General features: G+C 39.1%; 2 non-coding genes across 2 annotated transcripts; both read left to right on the forward strand.

The window, feature by feature from the left end:
• The first annotated feature begins 1,168 nt into the window (after window positions 1–1,168).
• On the forward strand, window positions 1,169–1,251 carry trnal-uaa (transfer RNA leucine (anticodon UAA)). Its single transcript has one exon. It is a non-coding gene; the product is annotated as a tRNA-Leu (tRNA).
• Window positions 1,252–3,693: 2,442 nt separating this feature from the next.
• trnaw-cca (transfer RNA tryptophan (anticodon CCA)) lies at window positions 3,694–3,765 on the forward strand. The gene has a single exon. It is a non-coding gene; the product is annotated as a tRNA-Trp (tRNA).
• The last annotated feature ends 4,225 nt before the right edge of the window (window positions 3,766–7,990 follow it).

Consider the following 7,990-nt stretch of genomic DNA (forward strand, 5'->3'; position numbering starts at 1 on the left):
CAACCTCGTGATTACTGTTACAATTAATAATTGTCTCAGTAAACCCATTAAACCACTACACTATTGAGCCATGAAGAAGACCCACCTGTCCCAGTGTATTACCTGTAGTGTTACTTTCAGAAAATCATAAAAAAATAAAGAAAGAGGCCACAGCCACAGCAAGGTTGTATGAGGTTAGGGGCCCTGTCTGGTGTGTAAAACATATGGTTTCAGCAGTGTGGCTGTTGTATTTGAATTACTATTGAGCCATGAAAAAGACCCACCTATCCCAGTGTATACCTGTAGTGTTATCTTCAGAAATTCATAAAAAATAAAGGTTCCACAACCCAAAACAAAGCTGGGAAAAGTCAGAAGACCTGCTTAGTGTGCAAAACACTTACTTGCAGCATTGTGGGTGCTGTGATTTAAATGCTATTGGTTTGTGAACAGAATACCCCTATCCCAGTGCATTGTGCCATATTAAATAAAAGCATGAGAAAAAGAGATTCAGAACGCAAAGCTGTGTCAGTGTGCTGTGTAAAAAATCGGTTTGAACATCATGGGAGCTGTTTTTAATGAGCTGCTGAGTAAAGAATATTTTAATCTTCCTGCTGTCAGTAGTATTGTCAATATAGTTGACCCTTACCTGAATGAAAACAGGGCGTAAAGGAAGGGTTTCAGAAATCAAACAAAGCTTTATTCCTGTGCTTACAGTCTGGGTAATTGGAGACTGCGCTGTTCTGCTTCCTATGGTCATATACGGGTTATTTGCACAAAGCTGTATTGAACAGTATTTCTCACGTTGTGAACGTCTGTACACAGTGGTCCTCCGGGTTCCAGTAAGTGCGTAATTACGCATCGATGAAAAACCAGAGGTTTAAAAAAAGATAATTAGCCCACTGATAGTTTGATGTAGAGGCTGTGGAAATATCCACAAGTCTTGGTCTTTAAAATGCATTTGGTTTGACGGCGTTCTGTGCTTCCATTGTGAAGATATGGACAAAAGAATATTCGTGCTCGGTCAAAAAAATGTCATAAAAACGAAAAAGTAAAGGCTGAGAAAGCATTCACAATGTATTTTATACACAAAGGAAGTATTCTCGCAACTCTAAGAGGTTTCGTGGTTTAATTTTTTTTAATTGTTGAATCATATTTAAATGTTAAACAACTGAAAAGCATATTGCTGTAGACCAGGATGGCCGAGTGGTTAAGGCGTTGGACTTAAGATCCAATGGACAAATGTCCACGTGGGTTCAATCCCCACTCCTGGTAGTGTTGTAATAAGTTTTAAGTGACAGAACACTTTGATGATTTACACTCTATTCAAATATGAATTTACTAAATTTCAGTTCAGTTCTCTTCACTCCCACTCCCTGGCATAACTGAGCTCTCACTATCGCATACTGAAGGCTTTACATGCATTAGCTGTGATACAGCTCCCAATAAAGACGGAATCAAACAGTTTGTTCTGTCTCTCATGGTGATCCTCTTCTCGATCCAAATGAAATGTTTAATATGATGCCTCGAGAAAAAAAAAGGAGTGAATTTCCGCCTGTAATGATTGATGCCCCATCAAACATTTTGTAACATCCCCGGAAGATTATACAGTAGAATCCTGGTTTGTGGCTTAAATTCAAGGTAAACAAGACTAAGGAAACGAGTTGGAAACTTGATGTCGAACTGGAATTTAAGTACCCGGAATATTTCACTACATTGGGCAATATGTGCCAGAGAGGAGCACTTTAAATCTCTTCGATAGCTCAGTTGGTAGCGTGGCTGACTGTATTAGAAACAGTTAGGAATCCTTAAGTCGCTGTTTCGACTACATCTCGAAGAAAGGTGCTTTTGTGAACTTTAATTAAATAGTTAAAATAGCGAATCTTTTTCACTCAGACGTTGATCAAAAGCTCAATAAACGATGAAGCAGAGGCTCTTGTTCCGAATTCAGCTAACATCTGGTTGTCTTGTTTTGGCAAATATCTTATCTTTGAATTAAGGGACTACGCTGTCTGATTTGTAATTCAAAAGTAGATACAAATGTCACTGTTTTCAAAGGATAGGTACTTAATTGGCTTTATGATTTGGTATTGATTTTGTATCATTATATTATTACGTTTGTGCTTTCTGTGTTTTTTATCGTATTGTGAACTTATTTTTTAAACAAATGCTTACAAAGGCAAACACAGCACACATCTGTTTATACCAGCGGTGAATTGTACATTTTTATTAAGTACAATCTACTGTATTTTTAGAAATAAATGGCATACTGTGCACGATATTTTGCAGAAACACAACCTGATATTTTCATAATTATTATTTTAATCATTTGACAAGTATGAGGTCCCGGATCCAAATCTTCAGTTCTGATTTTTTTTAAAGTGATATCTTCTCTTCCTCTCGTGGAAATCACAAGATGTGAGCAAATGTTTTTTGTTCTTTTTTTTTTCACGTTGCGATCCAAAGAGCCTCAGACGCACAGTCTGATAGTAACCAAACCAGAATGGATTCTGCTGGGAGCCGGACTGAGCTCATTCTCACTCCCTGTGCTGAAAACAGAATTATCTCTTCCCCGAACATCGTCTACAGCTGCTAGATATTGCTCTGTGTCCTACTGCTCCAGCAATTCCTTTGACCAAAGACAGATCACTTGTGTGCTTTTAAACTTCTTGCCACTACAGGCTCTTTGATGGCTCATGGTGATCGTCCTGTGGATCCAAAAGAAAATATTAAAGCTGATACTGATATTTTCGATTGTAATTTGCATCTAGCTACAACGTCTTTGGAAAAGATAATTTATTAGTTGCGTGCAATCGGAATCTTGTACTTTATGTATGGTAGTGGAAATAGTTTTAAAAATGTTTTCTAAAGAAGATTGTATTGCCAGGACCTGCCTTTAGCGCTCAGTAGCGATGACGCTGTTGATATAGATGGAGATGAAATGTAAGATGAATTGATGATCTAAGCTAAAATAGCCCTAACACGCCTGCTGTAACAGTGTTTGTATTCATAGCAAGTAATATTCTTTTTCAAACCCGAACGTTGCTTTTGCATTAAGTGTTATGTAACCATTAGCGGTTTCGGTGGCTTCTGAAGAGCGCACTTTTCCAAACTGAAGCCTATAAGAACATTATTCAAGATGCACCATGGCCCAGAATCATGCATCGGGACAAACATCCATTGAAAGTACTCCCAAATAAAAGATTTGACCGAAAAATTAAAAGAGTAGGCAAGTATTAAAAAAAACCCATAACTTCTTGACTTCCAATCTCTTTCCTGGTTCAGGCCATGTAAAATGACATATTCAGTGGACTCATGCCGAGGTTGTGAGTTTAAGCCTCACCTGCAGCAGCCTGGTTTTCTGTCTTGACAGGTAAACAGTGTTTTTTGTTATTTGCTAAATGGAGAGAGGATTCTGTGTTAATTGTGCTCCTCCTGGGAGAGGTCAAGATGAGACGTTCACGAGGCTGGTGGTAAATATCCTGTCCAGGAATATCGGGGCTGTAGGGGGTCAGATCTATAGATGTAGTAAACACATCAGTGGAGACGGTGTGTCTGCTCTCTGTGAGAGAGCCGGGCGGAAAGAATATTCTGTGGTCTGGGAAGGAGAGTCTCTCGTTGGAAGAGCGGCGTTCCTCACAGGAGAGAATGAAAAAAAATCTTTTTCAGGGATGCTGATTGTTCTCTTTGGGGGAATTAAAAGCACTTGTGGCGAGTGACCTCGTGGCGCAATGGTAGCGCGTCTGATTCCAGATCAGAAGGTTGTGTGTTCAAATCACGTCGAGGTCAGCTGAGGAGTTTGCAGGCGCTGCTGGTGCCGAACCCGGAAATTACACCACGCAGTCGGGTTTTATCTGTACACCACATAGGTAATCTGAACGAAGTAACAGCGCAGTACAAAACACCCAATCAGGAGCTTATGCAGCGAATCATCATGAACACGACAAGAGAAAAGGCACACTGCCCATACGTGAAACATCACGCCCGGCTTTAGAGACAGTGACATCAGAGAATGGAAGTTTCAGACCTCCTTCTTGTTACAGGTTCAAGCAAACCTGAAAGTTAGGGAGTGTTTGGTCTCTTTTGTTTGAAAAAGTGTCTGAAGCCTGTAATTATAATTTGCCCTTTTTTAATTGTGGTTGAAATCCACTCCCATGTACCAAGACCTTACAGTATATTCATGTTTACTTAAATGACTAACGCCATTGGACATTAGTTGGTGTTTTTTTTTGTAACGATTTGCTATTTCATGCAGGAAAGAAAGGAACCCAGACCCAACGTTTGCTTTCAGGTGGGGTTCATTTACATAACGGACATCTATTTCTGAGGAGCCTGATTTAAATCACACAACCCCGGTAGAAGTCGAATCGACAATCTAATAAACCGAAATCAGACGCGTTATCCATTAAACCACCAGCCCGTCACGTAAATGAATTGCACCATGGTGAGTTCAGCGCCGCTCCTAGTAAAGCCCCACCCCCATCTTAAATTTCTACGTGAGAAACGTGTTTTCTACATTTTTATCAGTTTTTAAAAATCATCACTTTTAAGCAGACAAAGCCTTTATGTGTCGCTCTGAATTTCTAATTGATTTAGAATTCCAAGAAAAAAGCGTTTTGTTCCACAACGGCGTGAAATGATCACGTCTTTCACTCTACTTCTCTCTTGTAGTAAAGCAGACCTTGCTGGGTGAGTATTTGTTCTGGTAAATTAGGTCACGGATCATGTTAACTCACTTCTGCTAAACACAACATTTCCTTATGCACAACATTTCCTTATGCATGTGTCTTTGTACAGCTGTTATACAAAGGGCTGGTGATCAGGGACGCGCTTCGGATTGTTTCGATGTAAACATAATCTCCGCTAAAAGCCCTCTTGAACTTTGCAGGAAATGTGCGTGAAACCATTTTCACGTGTGGAATTTTATCTTCAGCTGGCTGTAGTTAGAATGCCTTATACACCCGTTCTGTATCCTTAGCAAAAATATTTTAAAATTATAACACAGAGTTGTTGGAGAACTTGACAATCATTATTAAATGAGCACAGTACAAATGAACATTGATATTTTTGTTGTATGTACTTTAATTTTAAAAGATATAAACATAACTGTGCTGATATGGATGTTCATTTGAAGGATTTGAGGAATCTATAAAGGATGTCAGAACAACCAAAGAAACATTTGGGCATCTGCGTATTTGTAAAGATTAAAGAGCACCGTAACTGTGAAGTTTGCACACACGAGAGAAGAAATGAGTTTCAATGCACATCATTAAACTGATGGTGTGCTTATCAGTCATGCATTAAACATGTATAGCAGAGGATGGCTTTGATCCATCAATCTTTGGGTTATGGGCCCAGTACGCTTCTACTGCGCCACTCAGCTATGTTTAACACAACTGCTTTTGCACCTGAGATGAAAAGTTTCAACGGTAAACGCAGACGTCACTGAGCACTTGGTCTTTTGTAGTACAAATCATCACACGCTGCTCTACATGGGCGTCTTCAAGATCGTTGAGAACCAAAGCTTCTGCCTTCCTGGTTACTGATTCTTTCTTCGTTAATTCCCAAATCTTCAATGAGAATCAGTGAAACGAAAACCAAACACATGTACACACTCGCGTCCTAGCATGAAAGAAAAATGATGGAAGCGTTTGAGAACAAGAGTAGTCTGAACAGCTCCAGCCTATCAACTGCTCTACAAACTGATCGTTATCTCCACACCCAGTTTATAACACTGAAAATGATTCAGGAAGCAAAGCAAAGTTCTAAAAGCAGCGCTTGAAAAGCGTCTAGATACATAAAATGACAATTTCTCAAAAGTAAAATCTTCAGGTTTTTAATATTGTCATCCATATATTTTCGTTTTTCTCTTTTTTACATAACACGCTTTCGAGAAATAGACTGTCTTGTAATGAAGGCTGCATTAGAAAATGTGTATCTAAATTAAAATCGGGTTTATGACTTCTGCGTTTTTCAGCTTTCTTAGCGCTTGGGTCTCGATTCAGATATTGCAATGAAAGCAACAGGGGAGTAAGTTTTCCTTTTCTAAATCAAAGGTGATCTGCTCACAAGGAAGTATAAAAACGTCAGCGTTTACTTTTTGAAGACCGCAAATTGTCGAAACACTATTGCTTCATAAGCTAATAAGTAACGTTTCTGAGCACGCATTGTATTACTAATGCTGTTATTAATAAAAAAAAAAGCTTAAATTCACATAATGGAATTTGGACGGCTCAAAGTAGCTATTCCTTGTGCAACTAACTTGCCCGCTGAGTAGTTTTAAGCAAAGGCAGCAGATATAGCAGTAATAGCAACAGCGTAGAGTGTCACGACACTCTATGAAAGAATTGCGGCTTCAGATCGTTTTGTTCTGTTGAAGCTGCCTACAGGCTCCGAATTGTTGACATTGGCTGTGATCTTCTTTTTTCAGGTTTCATGAAATTCTTCACATATTTGAAATATTTCATTCGGGTTCGCCCAATACACGGTGCAAACCGTACCTGCAGCAGAATGCTGTGGCACATGAAGCCCTTTTGTTTGCCGGTTGTAAGGATTGAGGTGCGTACTACAAATCGAGCAAGCAAAAAGAAAATTAAACAGGAGTCTTTTTTTGGATTGCTAATCCACTGTGCTCTGCTCGTCTAGGTTCAAATCCCATCCTTGTCATAGTTAAGGCCTGAGACGTGTGTGTTTTTTCTAAACGGTGTTTGCATTTGTTTCTTCTTTTACTCCTGTACTAGAGCAGTAATATTTCTAGCGGTGGAAGAACATGGTATCACATGCTGACAGCAGGAACACGTGGCCACAAGCTGCAGTACATTGGTTTTGGAACAGCAATAACTTTCCTGTGGAGACAGGTGCGCCGGTATTAATACAGCGCTTTCGAGCGGAAAGAGTTACAAGAACTGACTTAAACTTACCAGTTATGTTCAATAGCTAAAAACACAAAACCAACCTCTTCAGTGTTGAATCTAAATAACAGAAGCCAATGCTGCCATCAAGGGAAAAAAATCCTGAGTTATGTAGTTTTGAGACTACATATCTGACTTTCAGTTTGAAGCGGTACAATGGATTCTAGGTCACATTCGTTCTTGATTCAGGATATATATGAGTGTGCTAATGGTTAGAACTGTTTACATGAGGTACAAACGGTAACATTTTCAATGCGAGAAGAAAGTCAGTCCGTGCGCATTTCTCAGCATGCACATTGTCAGGAAAACTAAACCCACAGTGCCAGCAAACCTTTCGATAGCCTGTAGGTACTGCCATTGCAAATGTAACAGGTTGTTCATACACACAAATGACATCGTTGCTATCTCGTAATTAGGAGATAATTTGGTATTTATTAATTAAGATTTTTTTCCTGGGTGGCAAAAATGCGCTTCCGCAATAAATCATAGACTCTGCTTTCAAAATAGCTGCACCAGGCACTTGGACACAGATAAACACAGGGATTTAAAATTCAGGAATATGAATGGTCAACTGCTTACAGTTGGGTTTTTACGTTTTCTTATTTAGCGATTTGTGTATCAATCTTTTAACAATTCATTAAAATGCTAACAACATGTAAAATAAAAACAACAGCACCGTTAAATGAAGGGGAGACAGGTAGTTTTTTTTTTTTTTACAATCAGATTCCAATCTCTAATGCTGTGTGTGAGAGCTTAGGTAACTTTCCTTTTCTCACATTTTCTGACGACTATTCCAAAGGGGCACCCTGTCAACTCCTAATACTTTGTATGTTTGATTATTGTCGTTTTATTTAGAAAAAGTTCAATATTGATCATAACTTTAGAAAATTAGGATCACGAATAAAAAAAGGGGCTAAAGATGTGAGTTGCTCTTGAATCAGAGCCGGGTGACACGGGCTTCTGTTCTGATATGGTTGTACGAGAAGCAGGAGGCATCGCTTCTCTCCAATGGAGCATGAGCTGAATCAGGAGGGAGACATTTCGTATGCTCGTGCATATGTTAACGCATGACCTTCATCGTAAAACTAAATTAAAAACTAACA

Source organism: Lepisosteus platostomus, chromosome 5 (genome assembly GCF_059453375.1).
Source record: "Lepisosteus platostomus isolate fLepPlt1 chromosome 5, fLepPlt1.hap1, whole genome shotgun sequence".
NCBI lineage: Eukaryota > Metazoa > Chordata > Actinopteri > Semionotiformes > Lepisosteidae > Lepisosteus > Lepisosteus platostomus.